The 17,503-nt window shown below is 48.7% G+C and overlaps 1 protein-coding gene and 1 non-coding gene across 3 annotated transcripts in view; one reads left to right on the top strand and one right to left on the bottom strand.

Annotated features, from left to right (window-relative positions):
• The window catches only part of LOC137521595 (transmembrane protein 11, mitochondrial-like), a 28,065-nt gene extending 10,575 nt beyond the window's left edge, over window positions 1-17,490 (bottom strand). Inside the window, exons 1-2 of one of the 2 annotated variants that reach the window (XM_068241052.1) lie at window positions 17,392-17,490; window positions 2,477-2,542 (exon numbers count right to left, since the gene is read on the bottom strand). The gene's annotated coding sequence lies outside the window, so the exon portion shown is untranslated. The remainder of the gene's footprint in view (window positions 1-2,476; window positions 2,543-17,391) is intronic. The other variant, XM_068241055.1, reaches the window with a different exon arrangement.
• On the top strand, window positions 3,610-3,681 carry TRNAD-GUC (transfer RNA aspartic acid (anticodon GUC)). The gene has a single exon. It is a non-coding gene; the product is annotated as a tRNA-Asp (tRNA).
• Window positions 17,491-17,503: the final 13 nt, after the last annotated feature.

The raw sequence follows: 17,503 nt of genomic DNA, 5'->3' as shown, positions 1-17,503 counted from the left end.
AGGCTGTACAGGAGGGACTGGCAGGGCAGGCTGTACAGGAGGGACTGGCAGGGTGGGCTGGACAGGAGGAATTGGCAGGGAGGGCTGGACAGGAGGGACTGGCAGGGCGGGCTGGACAGGAGGGACTGGCAGGGCGGGCTGGACAGGAGGGAGTGGCAGGGTGGGCTGGACAGGAGGGACTGACAGGGCGGGCTTGGCAGGAGGGACTGACAGGGCGGGCTGGACAGGAGGAACTGACAGGGCAGGCTGGACAGGAGGGACTGGCAGGGCGGACAGGGCAGGAGGGACAGGCAGGGCTGGGCAGGAGGGACTGGCAGGGCAGGCTGGACAAGAGGGAGTGGCAGGGCAGGAGGGACTGGCAGTGCGGGCTGGACAGGAGGGACTGGCAGGGTGGACAGGGCAGGAGGGACTGGCAGGGCAGGCTGGACAGGAGGGACTGACAGGGCAGGAGGGACTGGCAGGGCGGGCTGGACAGGAGGGACTGGCAGGGCGGGCTGGACAGGAGGGACTGGCAGGGTGGGCTGGACAGGAGGGACTCGCAATGCGGACAGGGCAGGAGAGACTGGCAGAGCAGGCTGAACAGGAGGGACTGACAGGGCAGGAGGGACTGGCAGGGCGGGCTGGACAGGAGGGACTGGCAGGGTGGGCTGGACAGGAGGGACTGGCAGGGTGGGCTGGACAGGAGGGACTCGCAATGCGGACAGGGCAGGAGGGACTGGCAGAGCAGGCTGGACAGGAGGGACTGATAGGGCAGGAGGGACTGGCAGGGCGGGCTGGACAGTAGAGATGGGAAGTTCGGATCTTTTCAATGATCCAGGTGATTCAAATTGGATCATTGAAAAGATCCGGATCTTTGATCCGAATCTCGGATCATTTTACTACGGAAGCATTCGGGGGTGAAATGACTAGCAGGACAGGAGAAGGGGAGGGGGGTGGACACACAGAGAAGGGGAGAAGATGGACAAAGGGCAGGGAGTGGACAGAGAAGGGAGGAGGGACGAGCAGAGAGCAGAAATGTTTGTTTGCACACAATACCCACATGCTGCAATCATATACTTTACATATATTTCACCTATGTTCATCTGTACACTTTGAATGTAAAGTAGCACAGTAAAAGAAAGCATTCCCAGAAGATATGTGCAGCTGTTTAGAGCGAGTGCAGGAGGATCATATTGCCCTGCAATCACAGTGCCTGCAAAGTTACTGAGCTGTGCTGAGCTGAGCCAAAAGCTTCCAATGTGTTCACTGTGCACAACTAGGAACAGACAGCCTATAATGAGCAGCACATTTCAGCCAGTATGTGTGCTCTACACATATCTGGCAGTGACACCCATGTCCCCTCTCTCTCATCTACCTGCTGTCCCTGCAAGGCTGGCTCCCATCCAACAGAGCGATCCATCTCAGCTCTGCTTCCAGGACCCCGCTGCCCGCTGAGAGGGGCGCATGTCGCTCCTGGCCCCGCCCCTTTTGCGATCCGAATCACTCATTTTGATGATTCAGATGATTCGACTCACAAAAGAGATTCGGATCAAAGATCCGAATCGTTCATGATCCGGACAACACTACTGGACAGGAGGGACTGGAAGGGTGGACAGGGCAGGAGGGACTGGCAGGGCGAAGTTGGACAGGAGGGACTGGCAAGGTGGGCTGGACAGGAGGGACTGGCAGGGTGGGCTGGACAGTAGGGATTGGCAGGGTGGGCTGGAGACGAGGGATTGGCAGGGCGGGCTGGACAGGAGGGACTGGCAGGGTGGGCTGGAGAGGAGGGATTGGCAGGGCGGGCTGGACAGGAGGGACTGGCAGGGTGGACAGGGCAGGAGGGACTGGCACAGCGGGCTGGACAGGAGGGACTGTCTGGACAGGAGGGACTGGCAGAGCGGACAGGGCAGGAGGGACTGGCAGGGCGGGCTGGACAGGAGGGATTGGCAGGGCGGGCTGGACAGGAGGGATTGACAGGGCGGGCTGGACAGGACTGGTGTAAAGGACTGACAGGAGTGTTGGTACAAGCTGTCAGGACCAGCAGGATTAGCTGGAGGGACAGACTGATTAACAGGCATCGTGGCTGACAGGTGACAGGACTGACTGAACAGACTGACAGGGCTGTGGCTGGGCTGTGACAGAACAGTGTGGCAACACTCCACAGCTGTATAGATGAAATAGCACTGGACATTGTTTGAACAGGGTTTGAATAACCCTGGCCTTTGCAACAGTGTTGTGAATGTCCTGACAAAGCTCTGAGAACACCACTGGAGCACCTGTAGGGTGTGTAACAGAGAGAAACATAGGTGCATCTGCAGATTCCATACCCCTATCTTAGAATTTGCTTAATATGCTTTCTTCTGATTCTTCCCTTGATCTGGTTAGCTCTCTCAGTTAACTCCAAGTTAGAAGGGAGTTTTCGTTATTTGTTTGCCTTGGTTGTGTAGGAAGTGTAACACACTGAGATTCCCAGGATGTTTACACAAATATAGCTTACCATAAGCGTTGGTACCATTAGGAATCCAAACATAGACAAAGCGTCTCCTTGGGGTATACCACTGCTCTGCAGGGTGAAAAACATGTCTAGATGAATACTAGCATATCTAAGTTACAGTATATCATTACAAATTAGCAGTTCAGAGACGTTTGTACCGTGACCTCCAATACAAGATTATTTTGTTCAATTGGTTGTTTGACATTATTTATTTAATAAACATATTGGGATTGAATCTAATATCTAGTGCTTTTTCTCAATCAAAATAATGGGGTTTGGGCTAGTTTAAAGGACACCTGAACTGAGAGGGATATGGAGACTGCCATATTTATTTGCTTTTAAACAATACCAGTTGCCTGGCATCCTGATGATGTCTTTGGCTGCAGTAGTGTTTGGTGTCCCACCCCTGAAACAACCATGCAGCTAATCTAGTCAGACTTCAGTCAGAAAGATATGATCTGCATGTAGAGATGGGACAAATCCCACATTTCTTTGAATCTTTTCTCGAATCTAACAAATCCAGTACATAAGGATTGTGTGATAAATGTAAGACTAGTACACTCAAAATATACTAATCTAAGTCTAACTACTATTCTTACACGGATCACACAGTTCTTATGTAAAGAATTCGTTAGCAGGGGCCTTCCTGCTATTGGGCGACAGGGGGCGTGGAGCACCTGGTGACAGACAGGATGGGGGTGTTGCCAAGGCCTCCCCCAGAGGACATGAGCAGGAGGAGAAAGCAGCGTTGAAGGAGGGGCAGGGGGCCAGATTCCCCCCTCCCTCACCTGGGTCCCCTCCTTCTGGCGCTTCCTCCTCCAGAATAGCGGCTTCCTGCTTTCCAGGCACGCTGTGTCATCATCACGTGACACTGTTCTCCGACGCTCACTGTGCTTCTGCTAATCAGGAAGCACAGTGAGCGGCAGAGACCGGTGTCACGTGACGATGATGCTGTGCGCCAGTGCCTGGAACGCGGGAAGCAGGTAATTCCTCGCCCGCTGCTCCTGTCTGCCGCCGCTATTCTGGAGGAAGAAGCACTAGAAGGAGGGGACCCAGGTGAAGAGGGGGGGGGTCAGCCCCCCTCCCCGCCGCTGTCCTTGCTGCCCCTCCATCCAAGCTTCCACCATAAAGGGTTATCCTCGTTAGTATAGAGGTCAGTATCCCCGCCTGTCACGTGGGAGACCGGGGTTCAATTCCCCGACGGGGAGGCAGCTTTTTCTACATATACTGTATACTTCCTTCACCTCTTGTTTCCACCCCATTCCTTTAGATTGTAAGCTCGCAAGGGCAGGGCTCTCACCCTTTTGTGTCATGGAATGTTATTAATTCAATTGCTTGCACACTGTTAGAAATTTATACATTTTAGTCATCATGTTAAATCAAGTTGTAATCAGCAGTGCTGTATCTTGTATCAGTGTTCATATTTCATGTATATCATTGTCTGTATCATTATGTATCCCTTGTTTGTTTTCTTTCATTGTACAGCGCCACGAAATATGTTGGCGCTTTATAAATAAATAATAATAATAATAAAGGGGCCAACTATGCTACCTATACTGGGGGCAACTATACTATCTATACAGGGGGCAACTATACTAACTATACTGAGGGCAACTATACTTTCTCCCATCGTCCTCCAGGATGGCTGCTGCTGAGATATTGATTGGTCCCTCCCCAAACGGAAACATCTGAAAGAGTATAAATTAATTAATTATCTACCTCCCTCATAAAAGAATACCTCCTCCCTATCTCTCCAGTTTTTTGTTTGCACTGGATAGAGTACCTGTTTTTTATTTTTCCCTATACTGGTTTGCATTAGGCACTAGTATGGTAGTTAAGCAGTAATATGATCTGGATGGCGGTGGAGCCTGTGGATAGGATCCCAGTCTTATGCTGGGGATACACGGTACGTTTCTGTACTGTGTATCGACCAGCTGATCCGGCCAGCTGATAATATTCAGCTGGCCCGATCAAGCCGCTCGACCCCCGCCAGCGGACAATGGCAGGGAATCGAGCACTGATAAGAAAGCGCCGGCGAGGACGAGCGGCAATCGATCCACGGAGACGCGGCTGGGGTTGATCCGGCGGCTAATCAGCCGCCGGATCGACCCGTGTATTCCCAGCATAAGTTGCGGGTGGTAGGGTATTGATATTACCTGATCCGCAGCTGTTCTGTTTGAATTGCAGCCATCTGCCACCTGCCCTCGGCGTCCCATGATCGAGTGAGCGGTGGGCGGGACGCGTATAGCGGAAGTTCGTTCGCGTCACTTCCGCTGGCCACTCATTGGCTAGAGAGGGCAGGAAGGCTTGCGGAGGCCAGGGCGGCACCCTCAAAAGCCAGTTACGCGCATGGACGAGCAGCACACATGGGACGCCAGGCGCTGAGATGCAGCAGTCCTCCGCATCACCAGCAAAGGATACCGTGTCAGGAGGTTCTCATACCGATACTGAGGCACCGGTAAATAGTGGTCTGTTTCCCCTAAATTATGTACACATTGTGTTCCTGCTTTCTTTTTTTTTGTATTTGCAGAAAGTGGCACCTCAGCAGAGATTAAGATGCCGGAAATGCAATGTTAGATTAAAGGAGGGGGCCACTAAGAATATTTGTATGGAGTGTTATAATTTGTATAAAAGGCAGGATTCTGAAGGGGAAACAGGGCAGACTACACTAGCTCTTTTAGATTTAATGAAGTCAACGAAGGAGGAAATGACAAACACTTTCTCTGCTTTTAGAACTGCTTTAAGCAATCTTACTTCGTTATCACCAGAAATGTCTGCACAGGCAGACGCTTTGTCATCTTCTCAAGCTTCATCTATTTTTCCTGCTCAACCTGCACCGTCAGGGCAGGCACAAACAGGTGGATCTGATCAATCTATCTCGCTAGATACGATATCAGAATCTGAGGAAGGTGAGTGTATCGATCGGTGTAACACAGAGAGGATCTGATTACCGGTGATCTGCAGTATCACCGAGAATGCAGATATATACCCGATTATTGATGATCTGCAGTATCACCGATAATCAGATATATCTCTAACCTCTGGACACCTGATTGATGAGAGTGTTTTGGTGCAACAGTAATACTTTGAGGACCGCACCTGAATATCAGGTGCTAGAGCAATAAGGAGTACTGCTCCGCAGCAAGTTCCTTCCGTTGGTCTGAACTCTCCGCAGGGAGGAGTCAGGCCGAGAGTGGGAAGGACAGAACGTGAGTGACACCAATGAGGGAGTGTCACTGACAGATCTGTGAACTATCTCTCAACAGGAGAGATAGTTCTGGAGGTCGGGCAGGCCAGGTCGTTAACACACGGACAGATAAAGTACAGAGACAGGAGACAGATGCAGAATCCTAAGACTAGCCGAGTTTGGCAACAGAGTATCAGAATGACAAAGGTACAAAATCAGAGATCAGAAGAATGGTCAGGAATGCAGAAGGTCATAACAAATAATCAACAATTCCTAGACTAAGGTGTGAGTTCCTTGGTCATCAACACCTTGGAAACTGGTCTAGATAATAACACAGATAATAACAGAATTCCTAGACTAAGGTGTGAGGTCCTTGATCATCAACACCTAGGAAACTGGTCTAATGTAACACAGATACTGACAAGGTCTGAGTGCACCACGTAGTGATCGCAACGCCAGACACCAGAGGAATTACCAGCACCCAGTATATATACACCAGCGCTCTCCTGCGCCTCCCCTAAGTGCTGGACCAATGAAAACTGAAAGAATTGTCAGCTGGCCGGCCTGGTCAGCTGACACCCTTCTGGCTGTCATAAATGCTCTGCCTCTCCGCGCGCGCACGCGTCCTTCTGAACCTGTGTGGACTATCAGTCCCAGCCACACCAGACATGTGTTGTAATGCCTCTGCTGTTTTGGATGCGGAATCCGCCGCACCGCTGTCCGAGCGTGCAGCGTTTTCTCCGCGTTCAGCAGTACTGACAGAAGTAGGCCTATGCGTGCCGCCCTGTTCTCTGGGCATGCGGCGGTTTCTCCGCGCTCCGTCAAGCCAGTGAATGCAGGTCTCTGCGCGCAAGCTGGCATGTTGAACGCGGAATCAGCCGCCTTACTCTGAGTACTTGCGGCGGCTTTTCCGCGTTTTCTCACAATACCCCCCCCCCCCCCCCCCCCCTGAGGAGTGGACTCCGGACAGCTCCTACCCGGTTTCTCAGGATATAGAGCGTGGAATTCCCTTCTTAATTAGTCCGCATGCATGGGACACTCAGGTACCCATGTTCTCTCCTCAATACCATACCCCTTCCAGTGCACTAGATACTGTACCGAGTTCTGCACTACACGTGAGTATAAAATCTTTTCTACTTCGTACTCAGGTTGGTCGTCTACCATCACAGGAGGAGGAGGAGTGGCACCCACATGGACTGCTGGCTTAAGCAGGGACACATGAAAAGATCTTACACATGCATGCTGGCAGGAAGATCAATGGCATAAGTAACATTGTTGATCTTCCTGGTTACAGAAAAAGGGCCCACAAACCTGGGACCTAACTTGGGCGAGGGTTGTTTTAGGGTCAAATGACGTGTGGACACCCAGACCAGGTCTCCTGGTCGGAACTTCCACTCCAAGGACCGTTTCTTGTCAGCTTGACCTTTCTGACTTTGAAAAGCCTCCTCCAAATTATTTTTCACGATTCCCCAAATGGCTTTAAATGATTTTTGCCAAGCCTCCAGAGCTGGAAACGGAGTGGAAGCTACTGGTAATGGGGAGAACTTGGGCAACTTTCCGGTTACCACCTGAAACGGAGAAAATCCAGAGGAAGAGCTTTTCAAATTATTGTGCGCAAATTCCGACCAATCTGCATTGGCTCAGGTGGAGGTGAAACGGGAGGAGATGGAGTCACAGGAGGCGCAGCGTAGGACACCATTTTAACATTGTTCCTACCCCGGGTCTGCCTTTGATAGCGTAATCTGCTATCAATCCTGATGGCTGATGAAATGGCCTCATCGACGGTTTTTGGTTCAGGCTGACTTAACATAAGGTCAGAGACCTCATCTGATAATCCTGATAAGAAACAGTCTAAAAGGGCATAGGTGTCCCACCTGGCTGAAACTGACCACCTCCTAAATTCAGCAGCATACTCCTCGACTGGACTCTTGCCTTGATGCAACAACTTGAGCTTCCGCTCAGAAGTAAAGGCAATGTCTGGATCGTCGTAAATTACTGCCATAGCCTTAAAAAATTCATCTACGGAGGTTAAGGCTAAATCTCCGGTGGGCAGACTGTATGCCCAGGTCTGAGAATCGCCTGATAACAAAGTCTTAATAAATGTGACCCTTTGGGTCATGTTTCCTGAAGATCTAGGTCTCAACTCAAAGTATGACAACACTCTACTCCTAAAATTTCGAAAGTCAGATCTGTGACCAGAAAATTTTTCAGGTACAGGCATACGTATGTCTGTGCTAGGAGGGGATCGCACCTCATCCACAGCCGTCTGAAGGGTTTGTAAAGAACCGGACAAAGCGTCAATCATCGCTTTGTGATTACCCAGCACTTGGTCGATGGTCTCCACCGAAGTGGTAAGTGCGCCCAGACGGTCAGTGTGTGCGTCCATTTGCATTTTTTGGTCTGGCGTTCTGTAACGATCTTTGTAACACAGAGAGGATCTGATTACTGGTGATCTGCAGTATCACCGAGAATGCAAATATATACCCGATTGATCTGCAGTATCACCGATAATCAGATATATCTCTAACCTCTGGACACCTGAGTGATGAGAGTGTTTTGGTGCAACATTAATACTTTGAGGACCGCACCTGAATATCAGGTGCTAGAGCAATAAGGAGTACTGCTCCGCAGCAAGTTCCTGCCGTTGGTCTGAACTCTCCGCAGGGAGGAGTCAGGCCGAGAGCGGGAAGGATAGAATGTGAGTGACACCAATGAGGGAGTGTCACTGACAGATCTGTGAACTATCTCTCAACAGGAGAGATAGTTCTCGAGGTCAGGCAGGCCAGGTCGTTAACACACGGACAGATAAAGTACAGAGACAGGAGACAGATGCAGAATCCTAAGACTAGCCGAGTTTGGCAACAGAGTATCAGAATGACAAAGGTACAAAATCAGAGATCAGAAGAATGGTCAGGAAAGCAGAAGGTCATAACAAATAATCAACAATTCCTAGACTAAGGTGTGAGTTCCTTGGTCATCATCAACACCTTGGAAACTGGTCTAGATAATAACACAGATAATAACAGAATTCCTAGACTAAGGTGTAAGGTCCTTGATCATCAACACCTAGGAAACTGGTCTAATGTAACACAGATACTGACAAGGTCTGAGTGCACCACGTAGTGATCGCAACGCCAGACACCAGAGGAATGAACAGCACCCAGTATATATACACCAGCGCTATCCTGCGCCTCCCCTAAGTGCTGGACCAATGAAAACTGAAAGAATTGTCAGCTGACCGGCCTGGTCAGCTGACACCCTTCTGGCTGTCATAAATGCTCTGCCTCTCCGCGCGCGCACGCGTCCTTCTGAACCTGTGTGGACTATCAGTCCCAGCCACACCAGACATGTGTTGTAATGCCTCTGCTGTTTTGGATGCGGAATCCGCCGCACTGCTGTCCAAGCGTGCAGCGTTTTCTCCGCGTTCAGCAGTACTGACAGAAGTAGGCCTATGCATGCAAACCGCCGCGTCGGACGTGGAATCCGCCGCCCTGTTCTCTGGGCATGCGGCGGTTTCTCCGCGCTCCGTCAAGCCAGTGAACGCAGGTCTCTGCGTGCAAGCTGCTATGTTGAACGCGGAATCAGCCGCCTTACTCGTACTTGCGGCGGCTTTTCCGCGTTTTCTCACAGTGAGCCTGTAGAATCGGCTGACTCTCAAGATGAATCAGTAGTTTCCTAAGTATCTATTCAATGGTGAAGATACGGAGGAACTTTTAAAGGCGGTTTATGAGTCTGAGCAGATGAGTCTGAGCAGATTAAGGTGGCCCCTTCTGTATCAGCCCAAGACAATATATATACGGGGCTTAAGATCTCGGGGGTAAAAACTTTTCCCATACATTAATCGATTAAGAAACTGGTCAAATCGCAGTGGAAAGATCCGGAGAAACGTTTTTTTGTACCGAGATCGTGTAAGAGAAGGTTTCCTTTTAAAGAGGAAGATGAGGTTCCTTGGGCAAAATGTCCAAAATTTCATGCGGCTTTAGCACAGTACTCAAAGAATACAGATCTCTCCTTTGAGGATGCTGGTTCCTTAACCTCCCTGGCGGTTAATTTTTTTTGCCAAATTGGCAAAAAAACTTTTTTTTTTAATTTTTTTTTTGTTTCATGTAAAGCTACCAGAGTGGTAGCTACATGAAACACCACTAGAGGGCGCATGTGTCCCTCTAGTGCGTTCGTCGCCGGCATCTATAGCAAACAGGGGAACGCGTATACAACGCGTTCCCCTGTTTGGCTTCTCCTGTCGCCATGGCGACGATCGGGATGACGTCATGGACGTCAGCCGACGTCCTGACGTCAGACACCTCCGATCCAGCCCATAGCGCTGCCCGGAACTCATTGGTCCGGGCAGCGCAGGGCTCTGGCGGGGGGGGGGGGGCCCTCTTTCGCCGCTGCGTGCGGCCGATCGCCGCAGAGCGGCGGCGATCAAGCTGTGCGCGCGGCTAGCAAAGTGCTGGCTGCGCGCACAGCAATTTACAGAATAAAAATCGCCCCACCAGGGGCTGAGATCTCCCCCTGCGCGGCATAGCCCGAGCTCAGCTCGGGCTTACCGCCAGGGAGGTTAAAGGAACCTGTAGACCGCAAAGGAGAGACTTTATTGAAGCGAGAGTCTCTTTTGCCTTTAAGCCAGCCATTGCATCTATTTGTTTAGCGCGCAATCTGGATAAATAGATGAGGGGTCTGCAGGACCAACTGGCTAGTGGCACCCCGCCAGGGACAATTTTAGAATCTCTTCCGGACGGTTATTACAAAGACTGTATCTTATTTAGCAGATGCAGCTACAGAATCTTTGAGGGCCTCTGCTAAAGCCGCAGCTTTAATCAATTCCTCCAGGCGGGCGGTCTGGCTGAACGCATGGGAGGGAGATACCACTTCCAAACATAAGCTTTGCGCAATGGAATTTGGAGGTGAATTAGTATTCAGAAAAGATTTGGAGACAGTCTTAGAAAGATCCTCCAATAAAGGGAAAACATTTCCAGATAAGAGAAAGAAACCAAATCAAAGATCTTTTCAGTTCAGGAGAGGTTCCTCGCGTAAAGATCAGTTCGGGATAGGAGCCTCTCAGAATAAAAGATGGACATACAACCCAGGAAGGGGAAGGGGATCCTTTCTATTTAACAAACCAAGTACCCCTACCCCAAAGCCAGGAAAATGACTTGCAGTTACCGGTCAGGGGGAGGCTGGTCCATTTTTTACCCAAATGGAAACAGATAACTTCAAATGGGTCCATACAAGATCTAATAGGATCCGGTTACAAGATAGAATTCAGCTTAACTCCTCCCCCCAGTCATCTAACAACCGAGTCTCCCAGACATCCAGAAAGGGCAGTAGCTTTAAGAGAGTCAATTATTTCACTGCTTCAGAAAAATGTAATAAAGAGGGTTCCGCCTCAGGAACAACTTCAGGGGTTTTATTCAAGGGTTTTTCTGATAAGAAAACCTTCGGGCAAGTATCGCATGATATTGAACCTAAAACCCCTGAACCCTCACATTGTGGAGAAAATGTTTTCGCATGGAGACCATCTCCTCAGTACGGAATCTAATCTGGTTGGGGGCCTTTCTCGCTACCGTCGATCTAGAAGACGCGTATCTTCATGTTCCAATTCATCCAGCATATCAGAAATTTCTAAGGTTTGCTGTTCGGTTCGGCGATGTGCTCTGTTATTATCAGTATCAAGCTCTACAGTGTAACGATTGCGGAATCGTCTCCGTGGTCAGCGCACCAGACGTGCGCTGACGCGGCGGATTTCCTCCACAAGCGTATAATTGAGGACACCCAGGCTAGGTGCTATGCACCTGCAGAGGGAAATTCCTGTCGGCAGGTGGAGCTGTGGAGTGCAGAGGAACAGCTCCTCTGCCCTACCACACACGCCAGACAGGAATTGTACGAAGGGAAGAAACGCAATCGCAAGAGAAGCGATTGAGAGTGAGCACAGAGACAGATTGTGTGTGTGTGCATAACATTAGTCGCCAACCCGCGACTGTGCACACACCACAGCAGATAAGAAGCAGGAACGCGATCGCGAGAGGTGCGATCGCCAGACGTGACACAAGGTACAGCAAGGCGGAGCACGAGAGTAGCAAAGGCACAGCAAATAATACAATAAGGAAATACGGAAAATAACAAACGCTAGCTAACCGCGAACACCGCACTCATTCGCAACAGTGCACGCGGTTATGCGCGGTCTCCACGTGATAAGCACAATAGAGACAAGCACGCCTAACTAACCATTAACAGACAAACATGAAACAGATGACGCGAGCGCTTGCTTAACGGTTACCTCACCGAGCCTCCAGCAAGCGCAGCAGACCAGACACACGAAAACAGGGACAAGCGACAGAAGGATCCCCAGCGCTAGCGAAAAGTGGCTAGCGCGATCCCAGAAGACAGAACAGAAGGATCCCCAGCGCTAGCGAAAAGTGGCTAGCGCAATCCCAGAAGACAGAACAGAAGGATCCCCAGCGCTAGCAAAAAGTGGCTAGCGCGATCCCAGAAGACAGAACAGAAGGATCCCCAGCGCTAGCGAAAAGTGGCTAGCGCGATCCCAGGAGACAGAACAGAAGGATCCCCAGCACTAGCGCTAGGGCGAGTGCGATCCAAACACACGGCAGACAGAACAGATGAGGTAGGCAGAAACAACCGCTGTTCCAACCTACACTCCAGACTCAATCAGAAGGATCCACAGCCGCTAACGCTAGGGCTTGTACGATCCAAACACAAGACAGACGGAACAGGCAAAACAGATAATACAACCTGACTGGACTAGAAGGGGAGCCTAAAGCAACCCCCAGGAATTAACTATACTAGATAGCAATGGCTGACACTCCAGCAGTGTCCATCAGGAACAGACCATGGAAGGGAAATGTCCAGCAAAGCATTCTGGGAGCAGAATGCTTTTATAGTGCCAGTCATCAAAAGAAGGCAGGTAACGGATTTGCATGACTAATGTATGCAAATCCCTCAGCAACACAAGCTGCACAACTGACAGAAGGTCTCCTTTCCAGAGTCCTGCAGCAAGCAAACCTAAACAATGGTCAAAAGGCTGCCTGCCTGCGCAGGCAGCTGAGCGGATTCTCACATACAGTTTGGCATTTCGTCTGCGCCAAGGATCCTCACCAAGATAATCGCGGAAGTAGGTGCGTTTTTACATCTCCACAATGTGAGGGTTCTACCCTACCTGGACGATTCTCTTTTCCTAGCAGACAGTCTTTCAGTTTTAGGAAGGCAGCTAGATTTTTCTCTGCAGATGTTAAAGAGGAACTCCAGTGAAAATAATTTAATATAAAAAGGTGCTTAATTTTTACAATAATTATGTATACATGATTTAGTCAGAGTTTGCTCATTGTAAAATCCTTCCTCTCCCAGATTCACATTCTGACATGTATTACATGGTGACATTGTTACTGTGGGCAGATTATGTAGCTGTTCTGGCTTTAACAGACAGCTATAAACAGCCATTTCCTGTGTGTGTCATTGTTACATTGTGGCAGTTTGCCCAGAGTACCGTACGGTACCAGAGCCTCTTGTGGGAGGGGTTTCAGCACAAAATCAGTCATGCAGCGCCCCCTGATGGTCTGTTTGTGAAAATCATTATATTTTTCATGTAAAAGTGGGTATCAGCTACTGATTGGGATAAGGTTCAATTCTTGGTCGGAGTTTCTCTTTAAGAACACTTGGTTGGGTAATAAGTACAGAGAAATCACAACTGGTTCCTGCCCAACAAAGAACCTTTCTGGGTCTAATATGGGACACGGTAAGTGGAAAAGTATTTTTGCCAGAGGACAAGATTACAAAATTAGTGGGGAAGATCCAACACTTCCTCACAACATCCCAGGTTTCATTGAGAGAGGTGACGTCCCTACTGGGTCTAATGTCATCGACATTCCCAGCGGTAGAATGGGCTCAGGCCCACTTTCCGAGTCTACAGTCTTGGTTCCTAATCATTGTCCAGAAACAAAGTTCTCTGGACAATTTAGCAGTGCCCCCAGATTACGTCCTCAGCTCCTTAAATTGGTGGATTTCCCCCAACCGGTTGTCACAGGGTCGGCTCTGGAACCAGCTGGATCCAGCAAAGATTTACACAGATGCCAGTGCCTGGGGTTAGGGGGCTCATTATCTGGAGGTTCAGGTTCAGGATGTCTGGGGTCCAGGGTCGGACTGGGACACTGGGGGCCCACCAAAGAGATTTCAACCTGGGGCCCACACATCCCATGATTGCAGTGAAAAAAGGGCGTGACCATGCACCGGAAGGTGGGCGTGGTCATGATGTATTATGGACAGGGACCAATGTAAATGATCTTAGCAGCATTGTAATTCAGAGACACTGCTGCCCAGCAAAACTTTGCATAGAGTCCCCTCCTTCAATATAAAGTAATGTCCTACTTTGCAGAGGTTGCAACCGCATCGGGGCCCTTGGGCCAAAGGGGCCCCGAAGGTCCCTCCCTCAACTACAGTATTGCCTCTCTATTGGTCCTGTGCTCATAATAATCACTTCTATAGATACTTTGAACAGTGGTAATCATTAACAAGATATTTCTCATCCCTTTTTTTGCACCTCTGACACTGTAGTTGCCATTGGCAGGTTTTAGTGCGTCGTATCAATTGTTATGTATAGAGTGCTTGGGGGGCCCCATTGTAAAATTTGCATCGAGGCCTACAGCTCCTTAGCTACTCCACTGCTCTCAGCATGAGTGATTACAGCACTGAGAAGAGAATTTTTGTGCTGCAGGCAGCAATTGGAGCTCTGTCAGAGACCTGGAGGCAGGGTCCACCGAGGGAAAAAACTGTACTACTGTGGCCCAGTCCGACCCTGCTGGGGTCCGCAGATGGGTCACAGATCCTCAAATTTCAGGGAGCTAATGGCAGTGAAATTAGCCCTTCAGAATCTACGAGACCATATTGTAGGGAAAGCTCCTGATTCCGGGTGCAGGGGGACACCCAGAATCAGGAGCTAACAAACCTAGCTCTGGAGATCTCCTTTTGGGCAGAGGAAAATCTCCTCTCCCTCAAAGCAGTCCACATACGGGGGAAGGACAACGTTTGTGTAACGATTGGTGTCAGCTAAACAGATTTTCTGATTATTGGTGATCTGCAGTATCACCAATAATACAAATGCTATACCTGATTATGTGGTGATCTGCACCAATAATGCTAGTATAGCCAGACACAGGACTACCAATGTGAGTAGTGTTTGGTGCAACAGTAATGAGGAAGAGGAGGTCTCCCGAGGAGCGGGTGACTACAGACAATGCTACAGCCAAGGATCACCTGAGGAGCAGGCGAGTCCGGCTGTACTGCAGCTAAAGGACCCCTGAGGAGCAGGTGTTACAAACAGTGCTGCAAAAGGTGATCACCTGAGGAGCAGGTGATTAGGACTATACTACAGCTATTGGACACCTGAGGAGCAGGTGTTACAAACAGTAAGGCGGCTGGTTCCGCGTCCAGCGCGGCGGTTTGCACGCGGCAGCGTGTGTCTGGTGTGGCTGAGTTTGTTCGTGCACACAGGCTTAGGAATACGAGCGCGCGCGCTGAGAGACAGAACTCTTATACTGGGCAAGAAGAGGTCAGCTGATCACGCCGATTAGCTGACTGCAGAGCAGTACTCTATTGGTTGATCATTTAGGGGTGGTGCCCGAGAGCACTACTCCATATATAGTTACTGCTGGCCAGTCTCAAGTTGTCTGCCATTGCGAACACTACGTGGAAGCACTCAGACCTTAGTCAGATCCAACAGTGTGTTTGAACCAGGTGGACCTGGGAATTCACACTGAGCCAGATTACTTGTATTGTTATTCTGTTTATGCTTAGACTAGTTCCAGGGTGTAGAGACCACGGACCTCACACCCAGACTAGGGAACTTGCATTATCATTTGTGTTATACTCCAGACTAGTTCCAGGGTGCTGAGACCACGGACCTCGCACCCAAGACTAGGGAACTGTATTATCATTTGTGTTATACTCCAGACTTGTTCCAGTGTGCTGAGACCACGGACCTCACACCCAAGACTAGGGAACTTGTGCGATCATTCTGTTATCCACCCTGTTTGGATGTCCGGTCTCCATGCGGCTCTTTGTTTGATCTTGTGGTGGTCTGCCCTGGCTTTATATTTGACCAGATGAGTTTCTACCTTGTATTCCAACTGTGCAGATGTTCACTATATATTTAAAGGCCTGAAGAAGGGTTACTAACCCGAAACAAATCGATGTTGTTGCCTTTTTTTCAATCAATCATAAGCACTTTTTACGTGATTAAAGATTTTGTGTATATATTTCTGCACCTTTTTGCAAATAAAAAAGAAAAAGTAATTTTTCAATTTTTGATCTTCCGTGTCTTTGGTATATCCCTGATTAATTATTTAGACATTCTGTTATTCATCAGACTAGTTCTGGGGTGTAGAGACCAAGGACCTCACACCCAGACTAGGCATTGTTTGATATCTGTTATGACTTATTGCTTTCCTGACCACTCCTCTGTCCTCTGATTCGGTACCTCGCATATCTGATACTCTGTTGCCAAACCCTGCTAGCCTTGGATACCGAATCAGCCTTCTGTCTATGTACTTTATCTGACCGTGTGTTGCCGACCTGGCTTGCCCGACCTCGAGAGCTATCTCTCCCATTAAGAGATAATCTCCAGATCAGATAGTGACATCCACCTTCAGGTGTCACTCACCTTCTGGTCCTTCCTACCTCCAGCCTGACTCCACCCCTTGGAGAGTCTCAGGCTGCTGGAAGGTTTCTGTGTCCTCAAGAGCAGTATTCCTTTACTGCCTTTGATCATCTGCTCAGCAGGTGCATTACTCAAAGTGTTACTGTTACACTAAAAACTCACATACCATAGGTGTCCAGAGGTTAGCAATATATCTGTATTATCGGTGATTCTGCAGATCATCAATAATCAGGTATATATCTGCATTCTTGGTGATACTGCAGATCACCAATAATCAGATTCTCTCTGCGTGCTGACACCGATCGTTACACTGTGGTCTTGCAAGCTTTTCTAACAATTTGATTCAGAGTCTGACGGTCTCTCTCAGACAACTTCGACTTTCGGCCACAACTGTGCTTTGCTGAGGACGTTTTTCCTTCTCTTTCAAAGGCAGTCATTACTTTTGAGACAGTCTCTCTTGAAATGCCTAGCATTCGGGCAGTTTCTGTTACAGTAGCGCCTGCCATACGAGCACCAACAATTTGGCCTTTTTGAAAGTCTGAGAGATCTGCCATTTTTATAAATTATACCCAACTTTGGTTTAAATATCTGTAAAAAACAATTATTTTAATTAAAAAGATCAAATAACAAAAATAATAAACAAAAAAAATTAACATATGTCAGGTTTTGATTGCTTAAAACATGTTCAAAGATTATGATGCCAAAATGTTAGGTGTTTCCATTATTTTGTCCAACCCCTGTAGCTTGGGAATTCTCATATTTTGTAGGAAATGCATTTGATTGACTCAATTCCAAGATGCATACGATTTGTATTGCATTTTTATGCAAGCTGGAAAAATTTGCATCCTTTTTGACCATCCTTACAAATGAGGATGGAACAGGAATGGAGGTGTAGGATTGGAAAAGAGAGAAAAGGAGAAAATAAGCTGAAAAGTGTAACAAAACATTTATAAAGAAACCTGAATAAGTAAATACATGTTCTAAGTGAATTTTCATACATGTACAATAATATACATGATGTATTCCTAAGAAATACTATGCAAGGTATTGTAGTGATGAAGTTACCTACAACCTTGGCAAAATCAGCCTTTCTAAAGCAGTACAGGCTATAATAATGATGAGAAACACTGATATACAGCTGCAGCCTGGCACAGTAGAAACAGTTGTATATATGTAC

This window comes from Hyperolius riggenbachi, chromosome 6 (genome assembly GCF_040937935.1).
Source record: "Hyperolius riggenbachi isolate aHypRig1 chromosome 6, aHypRig1.pri, whole genome shotgun sequence".
NCBI classification, from domain to species: domain Eukaryota; kingdom Metazoa; phylum Chordata; class Amphibia; order Anura; family Hyperoliidae; genus Hyperolius; species Hyperolius riggenbachi.
This window is presented reverse-complemented; position numbering and strand designations above follow the sequence as displayed.